Source organism: Suricata suricatta, chromosome 5 (assembly GCF_006229205.1).
Source record: "Suricata suricatta isolate VVHF042 chromosome 5, meerkat_22Aug2017_6uvM2_HiC, whole genome shotgun sequence".
In the NCBI taxonomy this organism is placed as follows: Eukaryota; Metazoa; Chordata; class Mammalia; order Carnivora; family Herpestidae; genus Suricata; species Suricata suricatta.
The window spans coordinates 15,721,061-15,741,414 of NC_043704.1; the positions used below are offsets into that span (position 1 = coordinate 15,721,061).

Here is a 20,354-nt window from a genome sequence, read left to right on the forward strand (position 1 = left end):
AGTATAAGAAGTTGGATACTCTCCATATTTTAGTTAACTCTTCTCCAAAGATCCTAAGAATGAAGACACAGATTTAAACATTTTCCAATCCATCTGTCTTTTTAAGTATATCTAATGAGTCATGCCTCTTAATAAAACAGTATGTTTTCAAGGGCGCTTGGGTGGCTCAGTCAGTTAAATGTTCCACTTTGGCTTAGGTCGTGATTTCATGGTTCCTGAGTTTAAGCCCCGCATCAGGGTCTTTGACCCAGGGCTCACTTGAGTCTCTCTTCCCCTCACCCCCACTCATTAGTGCGCTCTCTCTCTCTCTCTCTCTCTCTCTCTCTCTCTCTCTCACTCTTCTCTTTCAAAAATAATTAAACATTAAAAAATAGAATTTTTTATACTAAAGATCTGATCAGACACATTCAACTTGTAATTTAATGTGTGCGTTTGAATGGTCTTTCCATGTGTGTCCTTTGATAGCTTCATTTTTGTAAAATAGACATATTATCAGGTCATTTTATTCACCAGGTAGTGGGTTGAGATATTACATGGAGAGGACATGTTCACTGTATCATTTTCAAATTTTCACAAAGAAAATAAAAGTAGCCTCAACCATCAAAGTGCAGAGTCAATGAAGTTAGAATAAGTTTTCAAGTAAAAACTAATTTAAATAACATGATGATCAGTCTTCCTCAAGGCTAAGTTCTTAGAAAATCACATGAAATTGGTATTGCTAAAATGCAACAGACAATTTAAAAAACCTCTATAATTAATGTCTTTTTTTATTTTGGTATTTGACTAGTGTAGCTGGAAAAGACATTGTTGTTCTGCGCCATACAATGTCCCTAATAACAACATTTAGTAGGTTATTTCTCTATAGAATTTATTTCCTGGAGCTAATTTGTTTCTTCTGGAGAACAGAGTTCTTTCTCTGATCACAGCAGTAAGAACTTGCACCCAATGAGACTCCATTAACAATTTGTTTTCTGCTGTGATTTTCTGAACTGTGTTTGGTTCTTAAGTATAATCCCATAATCCAAAGCAAAGCTAAAGGACCCTCCTTGCCTCCTCCTTTCCAGCTGATAATCCCATTTTCTTCTGTTTCATTGCAAACCTATACAGGTGTTTCCTTGGTAGCTTTCTCTTCTCTCAACATTTTTTATCACACCTTTTGGTCTTTGGTCCTTACCATCCCCCACTACAGATGCTCTTGAACAGATCATCAATACCCCAATCTTATCAAATCTAGAGATTCAGGCTTCTTTGTTTTACTAAGTCTCTGAGTAGTGTTTGGATTCATCTGTTTCTCTTTTCCTTCCTGAAAGACTCCCCAGCACTTACCTGCATCCCCCCCACACATTTGATTTAGTGTCAGTATCCCCAGATGTTCCTTTTTAGTATTTTTTTCTTTTCTCTTTTTCAGACTTTGTTTTCATGTATGGTGGTGTCCAGAGAGGTGCTTGCCCCTCTTATAGTTTCTATAGAAATTATCTCTTTTTAAATTAAGGTTTTAATTTTTTTTTAATTTTTAATGTTTTTTTTTTTTTTTTTTTTTGATACAGAGAGAGACAGAGCATGAGAGGGGGAGGGTCAGAGAGAGAAGGAGACACAGAACCGGAGGCAGGCTCCAGGCTCTGAGCTAGCTGTCAGCACAGAGCCCGACCCAGGGCTCGAACCCACGAACATGAGATCTGACCTGAGCTGAAGTCAGAGGCTTAACTGACTGAGCCACCCAGGCCCCCCAAGGTTTTATTTTAATTCTACTGCAGATGCCATACAGTGTTGTATGAGTTTCAAGTACACAATGTTGTATATAAACTCTCTTCAAGGATTACTTTGCATAAATTATTTTAGCCAATTAATCTCAATTCACATTCCTGATTCTGATACATATCCACATGATCATGTGATATCTCCTTAGATTGTTAATGGCCATCAAGAATTTGATAAAATGAAACTGAGTTCTAGATTCTTCGTACCCCCCAAGTCTTTTTCTGCCACATCTTCTCCACAAGTTTTCCATCCTTCTCTACCTCTCTGAAACCATACTTTTGTTTCCATGGGTGCATATTTGCATATAGGAAGGGGGATCTTATTAAAGAGAATAAGAATTTTGAAGAAGTGCAGTCTGTATGGGTTATGTGACCTCATAGTAGTTAGTAATATACTTTAGATCTCACATCTGGAGCAAACATATCACCAAAGTAGGAGAAAAACCTTTCATTAAAACACATGGGTTCATTACAGGCATCCTGACACACAGCAAAATTGTGTTGGATATATTGGTTATAATGAATTCTTGAGATGGTTATAATGCCAATTAGTTTGAAACATGAATCGAATAGCTTGGGATTCGCCCCAAATATCACTCAGTCGGTATGTAAGACCCCATGTAGATTATACACTTAAAACCCTAGAAATTGATTCTGTTCTTCAGAAGAGGCTTCTCCTCACATTACGAGCTTCTACAACAATTGCTATGGTGGCCTGGGATGTGGCTATGGATGTGGCTATGGTGGCTTTGGATATGCTTGTTACCGTCCATGCTGCTATGGAGGACATGGGTTTTCTGGCTTCTTCTGAGAAATTCTAGATTGTTGATCTATTTAGGAAATTTTCCTCTGAGGTACTATATGTATCTCCTTTATTATGTATAAAAAACATGTTATTGTTTGTTCAAATAATGGCAATCGAATATTAGACTACCATATAACATCGGAACTTTTTAATTGAAATCACCTGAACTTTCAACAATTTAGAAACATATTCATTTGATCTTATACTATTGTATGATTAAACACAAATAATCTTCACCATGTCCATTTGGGAAAATGTCTAAATTCAGTCTTCATTAAAAACAATCTGTTTTGTATACCTACAACATTTTTGTGTAAATTTCTTCATCTAGGTTTTGTGTGTGTGTGTATGATTGTTGACCCTTTGGCTATCAATAGCTTGTATGTTAGATGGGTGGTTGAATTTCTATATTCAACCACTGCTTTTATTATTATTATTTTTAATTCTGATACAGTTAACATACAATGTTATATTAGTTTCAGGTGAACAATATAGTGAGTCAACAATTCCTTACCACCCACTGTTTGTCAGGACAAGGGCACTTCTTAATTCCCACCACCTATTTAACCCATTTCCCCAACCCCTCCCCTCTTGGCTTCTCTCTCTCTCTCTCTCTCTCTCTCTCTCTCTCTCTCTCTCTCTCATCCCCTTTGCTCATTTGTTTTGTTTCTTAAATTCCACATGTGAAATGAAATGTTATGGTATTTGTCTTTCTCTGACTGACTTGTTTTAATTAGCATTATACTCTCTAGCTCCATCCATGTTGTTGAAAATGTCAAGATTTCCTTCATTTTTATGGCTTAATAATATTCCCTGTGTATACATACCATATCTTCTTTATCCATTCTTCTATTGATGAACATTTGGGATGCTTCCATAATTTGGCTATTGTAAATAATGCTGCAATAAACGTAGGGGTTCATTACCTTTTTGGATGAGTGTTTGCATTGGGTGAAATTATTTGGGTGAGTACCTAGTAGTGGAATTAAGGGATCATATGGTACTTCTATTTGTAATTTTTCTGAGGAATCTCCATAATGTTTTCCACAGTGGCTGTGCCATTTTGCATTCCCACAAAGAGTGCATAGTTTCCTTTTTCTCCACAACTTCACCAACACTTGCTGTTTCTTGTGTTTTTTATTTTAGCCATTCTGATGGGTGTGAAGTAATATTGTGTTTTAATTTGCATTTTCCTGATGATTAGTGAGGATAACCCCTTTCATGTGTCTGTTGGCCATTTTAGATGTCTTTGGAGAAGTGTCTGTTCATGTTTTCTGCCCATTTTTAAATTGGACTATTTGCTAGTTTGTTGTTGAGTCGTATCAGTTCTTTAATATATTTTGGATACAAACTCTTTATTGTATATGTAATTTGCAAATATCTTCTCTCATTCATTAGGTTGTCTTTTAGTTTTTGTTTTGATTGTTTCTTTTGCTGTGCAGAAGCTTTTCATTTTGATCTCATCCTAATAGTCTATTTTTAATTTTGTTTCTCTTCCTCAGGAGACACATCCAGAAAAATGTTGGTATGGCTAATGTCAGAGTCATTACTGCCTGTGCCCTCTTCTTGGATTTTTGATTTCAGGTATTCACATTTAGGTTCTTAATCCATTTTGAGTTTATTTTTGTGTATGGTATAAGAAAGTGGTCCAGTCTCATTTTTTGTATATAGCTGATCAGTTTTCTCAACACCTTTTGTTGAAGACACTGTCTTTTTATGAATGTATATTATTTCTTCCTTTGTTGAATATTAATTCACCATAAAATCATGGGTTTATTTCTGGGATTTCTATTCTGTTCTGTTGATTTATGTGCCTATTTTTGTGACAGTATCATACTGTTTTAACCACTATAGGTTTGCAATATAACTTGAAGTCTGGAAATGTGATACCTCCAGTTTTGTTTTTCTTTTTCAAGATTTCTTTGGATATTCAGGGTCTTTTGTGGTTCCATACTAATTTTAGGATTATTTGTTCTAGTTATGTGACAAATACTGAGAAAGATATAGAATGTTAAGTTTGTTTTAATGAAACTCTCAAGAAGTCAATCTCTGTTTGCCTCTTAGAAAGAGGCCTATTTCATGACAAGTCAATGGCTTGTGTGGACTACAGTTATGTAAACATAAGTCTGATCCAAGATAAGGGCTGCAAAGTGTATTCTTGATCCTGATAGTTATTTCAGTAAAGCTATTTATAATAACTTTAAATTCACTAGATTTATTATTTCTTGTTTATAATAATAAAATAAAAATAAATTTAAAATATGAATCAATAGTATCGATTAATATTTCAAGCAGTAGTATTGGAATTTGGTAAAATTAAGACTGACCATGGGTCCACACAAAATTACTTTCTGAATAGAGATCAAAATATGAGGCTGATCAAAATCGTAGCCTTCCCCCAAATGCATGTTTTCTAAAAGTATCTAGAGAAGAGAATTAGATAGATCTGTCTTCCTCCTTCAGCTGAAAAAGCACGTGGGACTATGTATGATGTCAATTATTTCAAATTCTTTGGCTCTTGTTTTTGGCCTAGCATACGATCTGTCTTGGAGAATATTCTATACGTGTACTTGAAAAAAACTTGTATTTTCTTGTAGTTGGGTAAATGTTCTCTAGAGGGTGTTAGGTCTAGTTGGTTTATAGCATATTTTTTTCAAGTTTATATAGTTGCTATACCCTTTATTCAAAATGAGATATTGACATCTTCAGTTATTATTATTACAGTCTTCCTTTTCCTTTCAATTCTGTCAATTTTTGGTTTATTTCAGTGCTCCATTTTTAGCACCAGGTGGATTTAACACCAGTATGTATGCTATATCTTCCCGATAGATTACTCTACTTATCTTTGCAAAATGTCCCTCTTTATCTCTATTAAATTTTTTGGCTTTAAAGTATATTTAATCTGATATTGTGATAACCATCCCAGCTTTCTTTATAGTTGCTGTTAGCATAATATATACATATATTCTTATTTACTTCAGTCATTTGTTTCAAGAGAATTTGAGTGTTGAAACATTTTATGATGGTTACTTTAAAATTTGTCCATATATTGGAAAACATGGTAGTATTATGGTCAGTTAATTATCTTTTCTCATCCAAGTTGTAATTTTCTTGTTTCTTGGTGTGATGGTGGTAATTTTGTGTATTAAAAGCATCCTGATTCTATTAAAAGTGTTTTTTTTAGAAGCAGGTAGTCACCCTGTTTAGGTTTAGCATATGGGTCTTGTGGGCTGTGATTCATTATTCTCAGAGTTGTTGCAAGGTGATTTTGGTCTGTTTGGCTTATCTTGCACCACTAGTTGTCCCACTAGTCCTTGCCATTGTGACCTGAAAATCTGGAAGGAGTTTTGCCAGCCTATTTGTTGTGTGTCTCTTGGTGAAGTAGTGACATGGTAAGAATCCTCACTCACCTCCCTCACTGCCTAGGGGTCTTTTGAAGGGAGCATGAGAGCCTCAGGTATATGAGGACAGAGTCTTTCTGGATCAGGAAATAACTCCTATAAAATAATATGTAGATTAAAAAACTCACATGAGAAGTTTGAAGATGTTTTGAATTGATTAATAAAGAAGTATGACATACCACATATATGGCTTACCAGTGAAAAAGTGATTAGAAGAAAATTTATAGCCTTAGATATTTATGTTAGAAAAAAGAACATTTAAAAAATCAATGACCTAAGCTTCTCTAAAAAGCTAGAAGTGAAGGAAAGATTAAATATAAAATAAGAAAAATGAAGGAAAATTAAGGACAGGAGTGGAATCAATTCAATAGAAAATGAACAAACTATAAAGAAAATTAATAATATGATATTTGTCTTTCTCTGACTAATTTCACTTAGCATAATACTCTCTAGCTTCATTCATCTTATTGCAAAAGGCAAGATTTCATTCTTTTTATGGCTTAGTAACATTCCATTTTACATAGATGTACCACATCTTTTTTATCCATTCATCAGTTGATGGACATTTGGGCTGTTTTGATAATTTGGCTATTGTAGATAATGCTGTTATAAACATTGGAGTTCATGTATACCTCTGAATTAAAATTTTTGTATTCTTTGGTCAAATACCTAATAGTGCAATTGCTGGGTCATAGGGTAGTTTCATATGATTTTACTCATATGGAAATTAAAAAAAAACAAACAAGCAAAGGGAAAAAAGAGAGAGAGGGGCAAATCAAGAGACAGACTCTTAATTATAGAGAAAAAACAGACAGTTACCAGAAAGGAGGTGATTGGGCAGATAGGTGAAGTAGGTGATAAGGATTAGAGAACGTATTTGTGATGAGCATGGGGTATTGTATGGAAGTGTTGAATCACTGTATTGTACTCCTAAAACTAATGTATGTTAACTATAGTGTTAACTAACTGAAAAAAAAAGAAAATTAATAATACTCAAAGTGGATACTTTGAATAAATCAAATTGGTAAATTACAAACAGATTGATCAGGAATATTAGAGGGAGGGGTGGGGTGCCTGGGTGGCTCAGTTGGTTAAGCATCTGACTCTTTGGCTTTAGCTCAGGTCATGATCTGACAGTTCATGGGATCGAGCCCCGCACTGGAGTATGTGCTGACAGCACAAAGCCTGCTTGGGATTCTCCCTCTCTCCCTCTCTGTCTGTCTGTCTGTCTCTCTCGAAATAAATAAATAAACTCAAAAAATATCTTTCAAAAAAATCTGTAGGCCCAGCTGTCTTCATTGCAAAATTCTCTTAAATATCTATAACACATTCTTATGTGTAACTTAAGAAAATGACAGAAGCCTTGATGCTTGAACCCCAATATTTTTCTCTCAAAGTGATACTGAACAAGAGATACTACACATGTGAGTATTTTATTTTGTACCCAAAACACAGAACACAGAAACTGTTCTTTTTAAAAATCGTTTATTTATTTATTTATTTTTAGAAAGAGAGAGAGTGTCTGTGGGGGAGGATCAGAGAGAAAGAGAGACAGAGAATCCCAAGTAGGTTTTTGCACTTTCAATGCAGAGCCCAATGTGGAGCTCAAACTCACAAACCCTGAGATCATGACCTAAGTTGAAATCAGGAGTCTGATGATTAACTGACTGAGCCACCTAGGTGCCCCAGAACCCAGACACTGTTTCTATGAAGAATCCATATCCATGACTCTTTCCTTTCTCTATCGTCTTTATCAAGGAGATGCAGATTGAAACACACTAATAATGGAAGACATTAACATACTGCTTACACAAAAAGTTGATGAAAGCTAGCTCTTAAGGATCTCTATGTCTAGCATTGATAGTAGAGAATAAACCTTCCCAAGTTTCCACAGAAAATACATAAAACTATTCATATATGAAGTCACAAAAGGGGCACCTCAGTGGCTCAGTCAGTTAAGTGTCCAACTTCAGCTCAGGTCATGATCTCATGGTTCATGAGTTTGAGCCCCACGTCAGGGTCTGTGCTGACAGCCCAGATCCTGAAGCTTTGCTTTGGATTCTGTGTCTCTCTCTTCCTCTGCCCCTCTCCTGCTTTGTCTGTCTCTGTTTCTCTCAAAAATAAACAAACATTGAAAAAATTTTAAGTCACAAAGAAAAAAGTTAGTACATTTTAAATGTAAAACTACTGCAAAAACACTCCTTGATTTCTATTCAGTAAAGCTAAAAATTGTTAACAAAACAAAAACAAAGAGCAGAAAATCTCCTTCACCTGGAAAGGAATTCTTTGATTAAACTATTCTCAAGTGAAAAATAAAATATAATATGAATGTTATATCATGTTATATGTATGATACTGTAAGGATGCAGGTCCAATCAGGCCCTCACCACTGGGCTCTCCCAACCTTCCCGGAGCCAGTCGCGCCTCCACGTGGAGATGCGCTGGGCAGCAGTGGGAGGGGGGGCGTTCCCCTGCCAGCCGCGGTCTGATCCAGCCTTCCCCTGTACTTAAAGCAGAAGGCACCGGCTTTTCCTGAAAGGGCGCGCATTAAGGAGGGACAACTCCTGCGGCGCCCAATCGGGGGAGGCCAGCCATTACCTTTGACCTTTCTAGAGGCAGGCCTAGTCACGCCCCACGTGGGGCGTCCTGGGCCCACTCTGATTGGTCAGTGCTCTGGATGGTGTGACTGGCTCCCACAACTGCCAGTGTTGATGGGGGGGGGCGAGGGATTGGATCACTGTACACCTGTCATCATTTCCTGTAACTCCCCCTCCCAAAGGCATAAAAGGCCCTGCCCTGCCTTTGTTTGGGGCTGTCTCCATGTGGCCAGCTGGTTGGCTGGAGACTGAGCCCGAGCTTAAGCTTGTAATAAAGGCCCTTTGCTTTTGCAGGTGTGACTCGGTCTCCCTAGCAGTCTCTGGTGTTTGTTTTGGGGTGATTTGGGGCGATTTTAAAAACTTGGGCACAACAATACAAATACTATAGAATTTTAAAAATAAATAACAGTAGTGAAAACAAAGTGAAAAAAATTCAAGCAGTAATTAGAGAAAAAAATTACAGCACATAGCACCAAACACTTATTGTCAGTGAAAATGAAAGATCTAACATGAATAAGTTAACATCCCAGTTAAGAAAAGCATCATAAAGAACAGCTAAGTAAACCAAAGAAAGTGCAAGGAAACACTCTCAATAAATAATAACAAATAAATAAGCAGAACTTAATAAAGACCAAGAAAAGAAACTTTAAAAATGACTCAGAATGCTATTATTTGAAACAATTAACATTTATAAATCAGTTGCAAACTTGGTCAAGGAAACAAGGAAAAAGGTTTATATGAAATAAATAACAAGAAAGAAAGAAATATGGAAACAAGAAGTTTAAAAATTATACAAATCTAGGGGGTCCTGCATGGCTCAGTCAGTTAAGTGTCTGACTTGGGCTCAGGTCATCGTATCATGATTCATGAGTTCAAGCCCCGCATCGGGCTCTGTGATGACAGCTCAGAGCCTGGATTCTGCTTCAGATTCTGTCTCCCTCTCTCTACTCCTCCCCTCCTCATGCTCTCTGTCTCTCAAAATAAATAAGAAACATATAGAAATCTACTTTGCTCAATTTTGTGTGTATAAATTTGAAAACCAAGATTCCTAGGGGAATACGGATTTCCAAAATTGATACCATTACATTGAGAGGTTATAAAGAGATTAATTTTCTTAGCACAAACAGAAAACTATTAAGGAAGTGATGTACAAAATATTCCAGATTCAGATATTATCTCAGGGAAATTCTACCAAATCTTTAGAGATAAGAGATTCTGAATGTGTTGCAGATTGTTCCAGAGCATTGCAGGTGAAGGGAAATGTCCTACTCCCTATTAGGAAGGACATATAGCATTGATACCAGTGGTGGACAGACGATTAAGATGTGTCTATGATTTCTGCCTCTTGATGTCAATGCCTTGTATGATCCCCTCCTTCTGAGTTTGAGCAAATCTTGCGACTCACCTATAATAAATAAAATATGGCAAAGATAGTAAAGCACATGTCATTGTGTCTATGTGATTATGTTGCATAAAATTGTATGGGATTGTAGCACCCTTCTCCTTGGAGTCCCTCTGCCTTCCTTCCTGGCTTTGAGAAGTCAAGCAACAGTATATAGGAATCCACATGACTGAGCTATAGGCAGCCTCGTGGAGCTGAGGGTAGCCTCCAGTGGAAAGCCGGCAAAGACCTCTAGCCAACAGTCAATGTTGAGCTCCTCAGTTATACATAGGGACTGAATTATTCCAAGTATGTGAGCTTGGAGGCAGATCCTTTCTCAGTTAGGACTCAGATGAGACCAAGCACCTGGCAAACGTCTTGGTTACTGCATCGTGAGAACCTGAAACTTTGCCTATACCTATGGTGTTGTTTTTAGCCAATTACCATGGCCCACCATGCATGCCAATAGTCTTGCAATCTACCCTACCTTGGGATGTAATAGATTGTAAATATTCTTTAACTTGTCTCCTTTATCAAAATATTTTAAAAAAAAGAATTCAAGAAGAATATTACCACATCCATTTATTTTAAGAGATACATGAATATAAAATTGGGGAAGTTATTATTTTCTTGATTATTTACCATACACAACACAAAACAATTTATAATTTATAAAATAATATTGCATTTGGTGTTAAGAGATACCCAGAATGAAAAAATTATTTCCTCAGTAGCAGGGGAGGGAACTTTTGGAAGCTTCCAAAAAATAAGTTATTCTCCTGAGACAATTGACAATGGAATTGATCAAGAAGTTCACCTAGAAAGATCAGGAAACTATCTCCCTCAGGGGGTAATTGTTACCTTTCTTGTAAACTGAAACTAAAATATGTCAAAATATGTCAGGAAGACATCTGGGACATTAAATGACTGACATAAAAACCAGGACTGCTGTTTGGATTAAACAAGTTTATTAGGTCTACACAGAAACGAGGTCCAGCATAAACATCATCAAGGTAGTCTCTGTGACACCATCATCCTGATGACGGCAGAAATGTGGGGTCACAGGTGAATTTCACCATCTCCTACTTCTTGAGGCAAATTCAGGGCATCTGTAGATTAGGTTGTTGGCAGCGACAGACCTACTAGACTTTCATCATGCAGGATATCGTCACCCAAGGGAAAGGCTCAGAATGTCTGGGGTTCAGAATTGGTGAATCCATGTCCAGGTGTAGAGGGTGAGAGTCCCCCATGGCATCCTCATTAGTAGTAGCCACAGCCATAGCCACAGCCATAGCCACAGCCATAGCCACAGCCCAGTCTGCGGAAGCCACAGCCATAGCAGGAGCCATAGCCACAGCCCAGGCCTCTGTAGCCACAGCCTCCATAGCCACAGCCTCCATAGCCGCAGCCTCCATAATAGTTTCTGTAGTAGGTACCACACATGGTGTTGGTTGTTGAGGTTGTGCTTGGGTAGAGAAGGAGAGAAGTGTCACTTCGGTGTGGACTTATCCTTGCAGGGGGCCTTTTATATGCCTCAGGATGGGGGGGGGGGGTGACTACCGCATGTGCTCATGTCATTGGCTAATTTTATGACTCATCTAATTAGTGTGTTGTTTCAAGACCAGAGACTAATGCATGAAGGCATTAAGGAGGCTTGCTTTAACCAACCGAAGACCTTTAATAAGATGGTAGCATGACACTTACAAAGCTATATTTCATATCAAATCTTGACTTTAATATTCTATAACCAGGTATCCTATAATGCAGGGAGCATTTTCAATAGTTTCAATTGACTTGCTTTTGACTGCAATTCTTTTTTCTCTTTGACCTTTCCAAATTATACTGCCCTCCATAATATAGTGTTACCTCTTTTTCTAGCCCAGAGTCAAATTGTGTTTTGTGGATTATGTAACAGTCATGAGATTAAAGTATGGAATAAAGATTAAATAAAGTATAGTATAAAAGTAACTTGGGAGACCTTTCATATCTCACTCAGCTCTCCCCTAATTATCAGAGATGTGAGGACGCAAAATCTTTATGGTACTGATTTCATCTGCTTTGATAAGAAATTCATATAAGGAAACAGGGTTTAATACAATCAAAGCTATACATGAAACAATTTTTTTCTTTATTCCAAATGTTTCCTTCCAATGTATGTCTTTGTAAGTATACTTTTGTAAACAAAATACATAAACACATTATTGTTGCAGAATGGTATTTAGTATCCTTCTTGATAGAAACATTAGCAGACAGATCTTGACCATGTCAATGTAAATTTTCCAGTAAATAAAATGGAATTTTTACTCTGGAAATATTATGCAAATATTGTTATTGTCTGTTCAAATTTGACCAAATCTAATTTTTGACTAGTATGGTTCATAAGTACACTGATTCATGGGATTTCCTATTAATTAGGGGGGGAAATACTTTGATATTTTGTGACTCTAATATGTGTATTTATATATAATGTTAACAATTTTCATGTGGAAAATTTCTGGTTTTGCTTTTCAAAAGCAAATATAATATAATAATTATATTACAATATTAATATTGAAATAACTTTCACAATATATAGTACTTATAAATGATCATTTCTCTTCATCCTTTGCACCCTCTTATGTGTGTGTGCGTGTGTGTGTGTGTGTGTGCATGTGGTCATGTAAGGGGAGGAGCAGAAGAGAGAGAGAGAGACTGCTGCCCTTGTGGCTAATTAACTATTGATGTGGCAAAACAGGTGAGCCACGACTAATGGTTTTCCAATAGGCATCTACGTAAAAGTATTTTCACATGCAGCTCCAAGAATTACTATGCTCTGCATTAATCTAATGTAAATCTCATTTTAGGAAAATTCAGTGTTTTATCTAGGTCATTGGGTAAAAATGGTAGCACTATTGCCTATCAAATATTCTATTTTCTACCCCAATTTTCTCTGTACTGATAGTATACACTTCAACACGTGCTTCTGGACAGATATAATTTTGCCCTTACATCGTACATTCCTACTTCTCCTTTTCACTCACAGATAAGAATCTCTATGCAGCTGGTTGATGTGCCATATAACCCGAACCCCCACAACAGAGATCATCTCATTTAAAAGGTCAGCCTGAATGAGTCTTTTGAGTGTGTCATATACAGTCCATATGCTTTTATTTATATAAAGTCATAGGAAGCTAAAGAACAGGAAAAACTAATTATCAGTGATAGCAATGACAATGGTGGTTACCTCTGGGTAACATGAGTGTGAATTCATTTCTTCAAGTGATTTTTCTGCATCTGTTGGGATGATTGTTAATATATTTTGCCTTATTTATTCTGTTCATATGGTGAAATATATTGATTGTCATATGGTAGACAAACTTTGCATTCCTACTTTAATTTTATTTGACAAACATTTATTAGGCAAATTTTTCTTAAAGCATTTTTGTTTGGTAATATTGGTCTTCTGTATTGTCATGGAAAATGTTCCCCCTCCTTTAGTATGACATAGATAGGGGCACCTGGGTAGCTCATCAGACTTTGGCTCAGGTCATGATATCATGGTTTTTGACTTCAAGCCCCACATCAGGCTCTGTGCTGACAGTTCAGAGACTGGAACCTACTTCAGATTCTGTTTCCCTCTCTCTCTGCCCCTCCCCCACTCTGTCTGTCTGTCGTTCTCTCCCTCAAAAATAAATACACATTAAAATTTTTTTAAAAATATGACATAGATATTTTAAAGTGAAATATTTGATATAATTTATCATTTAAGAATCTTGGCCTGAATGTTGTGTGTGTTTGTGTACATTAAAAAATATATATGTGGATATTTTAAAGATATAAGGCTATTTAGATTTCATATTGATTTTGCACTAGTTTGATTATGTGAGTTTTTCAGGAAATTTTTCTATTTTATTCACGTTGTTAAATTTATTGTTACAAGATTATTCACCCATCCCTGTATATATAACCATGTCTATAAATCTGTGGTGATGTCATCATCACTTTTATTCTAAACGTTGATAATGTAAATTTGTAACTCTTTTTAACTATCTATTTAGCTTAAGATTTTTCAAAAAATCTTAATGTTAGTTTCATGATCTTATTCTATTTTATTCTATTTCATTGATTTCTGCTTTTATCTGTTTTATTCCCTCTTCTGCATAGTTGATAGAGTTTGTTCTTCTTTTTCTAAGGTAAAAGCTTAATCGTTGGTTTTAAAACTTTCTTCTCTTCTAATGTATCCATTTGAAGCCATAAATTATTCTGCAGTCACTGCTGACATATAATCCCACAATTTGTAGTATCTTTTTTTATTGTCATTGTAATTCTTTCAAAAAATTTTTTAATTTCCCTCCTGGTTCATATTTCATCCATGAAATTTAGATTGCCTTATTTTGGAGATTTTCCACATATTTCTGTGTTCTTAATGTTTCATTTAATGTCCGTAGAATTTATTCCTTTTAATTTATTGAACTTAATTTATTAAAACTTATTTGATAGCCCAGCTTATGATTGATCTTGGAGAATTCCATATGCCTGTGAAAACAATGTACATTCAACCATAGTTGGGTACAATGCCCTGTTAGTGCCAATTAGGTCAGTTTGGTTGATAAGTTACTGTTTCCATAAATATGATTTTCTGTCTACTGAGTTCTATCAATTGCCAAGGTGATTGTTTTGAAACCTCTAGATAAAATTATGGATTTTTCCACTTTTCCTTCAGCATTTTTTACTTTATGCTTCACCTCATTTTGAAATTCTGTCATTAAGTGCAGACACATTTAGAATTATTATTAAGGAATCGATTTTTCTATCATTATGAAATATTACTCTTCAGCTTTGGTAATATGCTTTTTTCTGAGATTTATCTGATTGGTAATGATATATATCTGCTCCAGCTTCATTATTACTTAGTCTTCTCATGTCTTTACATTTAATGTGGGCTAATTGTGGATAAGCCACTTTTGATTCTTATTTATAATTAACATCTTTTTACTTTCAAATGTAATGTATTTTTGATCCAGCTTTATTTATCTCTATACTATTTTATTATTTGTTTTCTATTTCCTAACCTATCCTTTCCCTAATAAGTTAATTTTTATTGGCTTATTTTATTGTTTTATTAATTCCATTTTATCTTCTCTATTGGCTTATTAGATATAATGCTATATATTGGTTGCAACAAATATTACAGTATCCATCTTAATTTATCACTTTTTAAAAAATAATATTATACTACACATAAAATAAACTTACAGCAATGCACATTCTTTTATCGCATTCTTAATGCTATGGTCAGGCTTCTCAGGGATTTGGTGTTTGATTGAGGAATTTAGTTTTTGCATTACTTTTTGGTTTGAGGCTTCTTTTGTCTGATATTAATAGAGCCATTCCAACTTCCTCAAACCAGTGTTTACTATCTGTTAATAATTTATATGCATAGTATATATTTATTCATTCTTTTATTTTTAATTTATCTGCATTTGTATATTTGTTGTGGATTTCTTTTAGAGCATAGATATGGGTCATATCTTTAATTGTTATGTTTAGACCATTTTAATTAATGTAATTATTCTCATGGTGTGTTAGGGTTGATATCTTGCTATTTGTTTTCTTTTTTTAAATATAAAAAAAATGTTTATTTATTTTTGAAAGAAAGACAGAGACAGAGACAGAGTATCATGGGGGAAGGGCAGAGAGGGAGGAAGACATAGAATCCAAAGCAGGCTCCAAGCTCTGAGCTGTCAGCACAGAGTCCAACATGGGGCTCAAACTCACAAACCATGAGATCACGACCTGAGAATAAGTCAGATGCTCAACGGATTGAGCCACACAGTTGCCCCTTGCTCTTTGTTTTCTACTTACTACATCTGTTATTTCCTTTACTTACCTTATTTTCTTGTCTCTTTTAGACTTTTTTAGTGTTCCATCTTATTCCTCCACTGATTTATTAGATATATTTATGTTTCTGATTTTGTTGTACCCAAGATTTCTTTATTGTCCCCCAAAACCAGAGACCACCAGGGATGCCGAATCACACATGCAAAAGCAAAGGGCTTTATTACAAATTTAGGCCCGGCCAGCCTAAACTCGGGCTCACCGACTTCAACAACACACTGGATCCACTGGGAGCGAGCCCCGAGCATGGCGGGGCAGGGCCTTTTATGAGTTTGGGAAGGGTGAGTTACAGGAAATTGTGACACAGGTACAGGGGTCCAATCATTATAGCATCACATCATTGACAGTAACTTTAACCAATTACAGAGTGGACCCAGAACCCTCAGGTAGGGCGTGACTAGGACCCTCATGTAACGTGTGACTAGTCTTAACCTCCATCTTTAGGCCCGCCCCAGAAATGTTAATGGTGTTAGCTGGCCTTCAAGGTCAGAGGGGAAACCTGAATCAGACCTGCATCCTTACAATTTGAATGGCTTCTCTAAGGATTACAGTCTGTATCTTAATTTGCTACACCATGCCAAAAGTAATTATATCACTTTACATGTATATACTAACCTTATAGCAGTATATTTCCTTCCTCCCACTTTTTACTATTATTCTAAATTTTATTTTTATATATGCCATAAACTCCATAGATAAGGTTTAATATTTGTACTTTAAGGTTAATTACCATTTAAAGAAATCAGAAAATGAAAAAAAAAGTTTCATTTTACCCAGATATTGGTTATGATAATAACCTGTCTTGGTTTTCTTTTTGTTTTTATTACTTGATGCTTGTTGAGCTCTTCAGTCTTTGAGTTTGTAGTATCTTTTTTATTTAAACATTTTTTAACATTTTATTTATTTTTGAGACACAGAGACAGCACAAGCAGGGAAGGGTCAGAGAGAGAGGGAGACACAGAATCTGAAGCAGGCTCCAGGCTCTGAGCTGTCAGAACAGAGCCTAATGTGGGGCTCAAACCCACAAACCATGAGATCATGGGCTGAGCAAAGGTTGGATGTCTAACTGACTAAGCCACCTACATGCCCTTATCGTATCGTTTTTTTAAAAAATTAAATTTAGGAATATTTCAGCCATTTGTTATTCAAATACTCTTCCTGAGCCCTCTCTGGATATGTAAGTATTCAGATTATGTGTATATGTATATGTACATCACTCATATTTTACCACAGATAACAAAAGATCTGTTTGTCTTTTTACTTTTATTTTCTATTCTCTGTATTTAGGTTTTGGTCACTGCTACTGTTATATCTTCAAACTTACTGATCATTTCTAAGCAATGTTAAATTTTAAAATCTTAAAGGTTCTGCCTTCACCGAGTCCCTGATGCTTATCTATTCCCTTTCATTATCTATGACACCATCCAAATACAGAACTGTTCAGCGAATCTCTAATTCATTTATATACCTAACTAGTGAGCATTCTGTTTCTTCCCATCCAACTTGCTTTTTCATTATTAGCATTTTCTAGAAAGTATTTTTATGTTGCATTTGTTTGTGTATATATATGTGGATGGATGTATTAATGAGTGCATAAGTATTTATTAATATGCAAAGAAAAAATGGATAGACTTAGGATCATGAAATACAAACACTTAATACAAACCCTTGAGTAAAATGAGTTAAAAACACAAGAGTCAGCCAATAAGGAGCTATTTTTTCAAGGATGAAATTCAAGTTATGTAACATTTAGAATGTCATGGATATTGGTTTATTAGAAGGAAATCCAGACATACACAATTGGGATAAGGAGCTGAACATAATCCCTGCCTATCTCTAAAGTGGTAGCAGAAATAGAAGACAAAAATGTAAGGCAATATCACATCTGACATAAAAGATGCACAAACTTGTTAGGACCAATAAAACACAGTTATTTAGAAATTGTCCTAACATAGAAACATAGAATAAGAAGGTAGTAAGTTTATACTTGGAGTATGATCAAAATAAGGTTTTCTACTTCCCAGGAACATCATGAGTGAACTTAGCCCCCTCAATAACAAACAGGACTTTCAAGAAAACTACCCATTGGTGCCTGGGTGGCTCAGTTGGTTGAGCGTCGGGCTTTGGCTCAGGTCATGATCTCACGGTTCGTGGATTCAAGGATTTGAGCCCCGCGTTGGGCTCTGTGCTGACAGCTAGCTCAGAGCCTGGAGCCTGCTTCAAATTCTGTGTCTCCCTCTCTTTCTGACTCTCCCCCTGCTCGCGCTGTCTCTCTCTGTCTCTCAAAAATAGGTTAAAAACATTAAAAAAAATTTTAAAAAGAAAACTACCCATTATCTGCAGGTCCTGACTACTTTCTCTTCAGTGGTCTTTGATGTGATTATGAGACATTGAAACAGAGATGGTCTTGGAATGATAATTTTACAGGAAAGAGTGCACTGCAGTTCGATTCTTTCAGCAAGGGAAGTAACACCTTCTACAGAAAACATAGTTAGTAGCCACAGCAGACATAGTCATAGCCAGATCTGTATCCATAGCCAGAGGGACTGTGATATCCAGAACCATATCCACAGCCAGAACCAGAGTTTAGCCACAGCTTTAGCCACGTGAGTTTCTCTAGTCATTGTAACACATGGTGCCCAGAAGCTGGAGTTCAGTATTTCGGTAGTGGAGCAGGGGGAGTTTTCTGGAGTCTGAATGTCATCTCCCACCCTGAGACCTTTATACACTACCAGAAATAGTTGCAGCAGAAAACACAGACTTTAGCCTCCAGGAATTTTTGTTTAAAAACAAAGCCTCATTCTAAGGACACAATTTTTTTAGGTAGCTAAGCCCAAGATTTGGCCATAGCCAGTCAAGAGAATTATAAGGAAACAGATGTAACCTACATATTGAACAAGTGTGTCTTATGGAATGTAATCAAACTAAATTTAGGTTTTCACCCCAGAGGGCATTGATTCTCATACATGTCCAGGTACACATTTGTGGGCACTGGGAGATACTGCAGAATCCTCTATCTCAACATCAACAAGAAAGCACCTTGGCTGATGGTGAGAGGCAAATAGCAGGGACATAGGTGAGTTCTTCTTCAGGTACACCTGCAAGAAAATGGATTTAATGGGGTCCCAGTAGAATTGCCACTCTAGTGGGGGCTGAAGAAAAGGTCAGATGAGGCAAAAATAATCTGAATTAGTGCATCAAGTATGTCTTTTGCTACTATTTTCTGCCAGTAGTGGCTTTTCTGTCTCATTCTCATGGTTAAATTTTATTTTAATACCATCCATTGAATTTGTTATTTCAGATATTTTATTTTGTGATGTAGATTTTCAATTTTTTATCTTTCACTTATCTTCTCATTTTCATTTTTTTAAATATTCTTGAGCAGATTTATAACAGCTCTTTTAAGATCATGATGTGTTGTTTTCATTATGTCTGTAATTTTTGGTTTACTTTAAATGATTGATTTTGTTTTATAGTCACACGTGTTTTTCTGCTTCTTTGCTTGTCTGGTAATTTTTTAAAACATGATAGACAGTGTTAATAACCTGTTGTTTAGAATGTGGATTTTGTTGTCTTTCTTTAAATAGTGTGGAAGTTGGTTTTGGCAGGCAGTCAAGTTACTTATGCATCCCTTTATCTTTGCACAATGTGGTAGGGTTTAATGTTGCCCAACTTAGTTTCTCTCTTTAGAGGTCTACTTTTCAATGACCCCATTTTTTTTCTACTATTCACTCTGGCTGGTAGATCTCGAGAGTTTCTTAGCCCTGGATGATCTCAGGACTATTTATCTTACAGATGTGCAGTTGTTCTTTGCTCTTTCTTATGGAATTAAAGTCTCTGCAAGTTAAGTGAGTGCAAGTCCTAAAGAGAGGCATTTGTCAGACCCTCTTCATTATTTTCTCTTAGGACAGATATGGTGTACCCTTTTGTTGGCATTCAGTTTCAATACTCTTGCTTTGTATGGTATTCTAAACAACATTTAAAAAATTCTCTTGGGTAAATCCCCAGCAATGCTATTGCTGGGTCATAAGGGAGTTCTATGGATAGTTTTTTGAGGAACCTCCACGCTGGGGATTTACCCAAGAGAGACAGAAATGCTGATGCATAGGAGCACATGTACCCCAATGTTCATAGCAGCAATGTCAACAATAGCCAAAACATGGAAGGAGCCTAAATGTCCATCACCTGACGAATGGATCAAGAAGATGTGGTATATATTCACGATGGAGTACTACATGACAATGAGAGGGAATGACATATGGCCCTTCATAGGAAAGTGGATGGACCTTGAGGGTGTCATGCTGAGTGAAGTAAGCCAGGCAGAGAAGGACAGAAATCATATGTTTGCACTCATAGGTCTAGCAGGAAAACAAGAGAGACCTAATGGAGAACCAGGGGGAGCGGAGGAGGGAGAGAGAGTTGGGGAGAGAGAGGGATGCAAAACTTGAGAGACTATTGAATGCTGAGAATGAACTGAGGGTTGGGGGGAAGGGGGAGGGGGGAAAAGAGGTGGTGGTGATGGTGGAGGGCACTTAA

The 20,354-nt window shown here is 36.3% G+C and overlaps 1 long non-coding RNA gene across 2 annotated transcripts in view; it reads left to right on the forward strand.

Annotated features, from left to right (window-relative positions):
• The first annotated feature begins 12,962 nt into the window (after positions 1-12,962).
• LOC115291363 overlaps positions 12,963-20,354 on the forward strand; it is a 15,518-nt gene continuing 8,126 nt past the window's right edge. The window contains exon 1 of one of the 2 annotated variants that reach the window (XR_003908403.1): positions 12,963-13,038. This is a non-coding gene — a long non-coding RNA (uncharacterized LOC115291363). Of the gene's footprint in view, positions 13,039-18,803; positions 18,895-20,354 lie in introns of those variants that run through there. The other variant, XR_003908402.1, reaches the window with a different exon arrangement.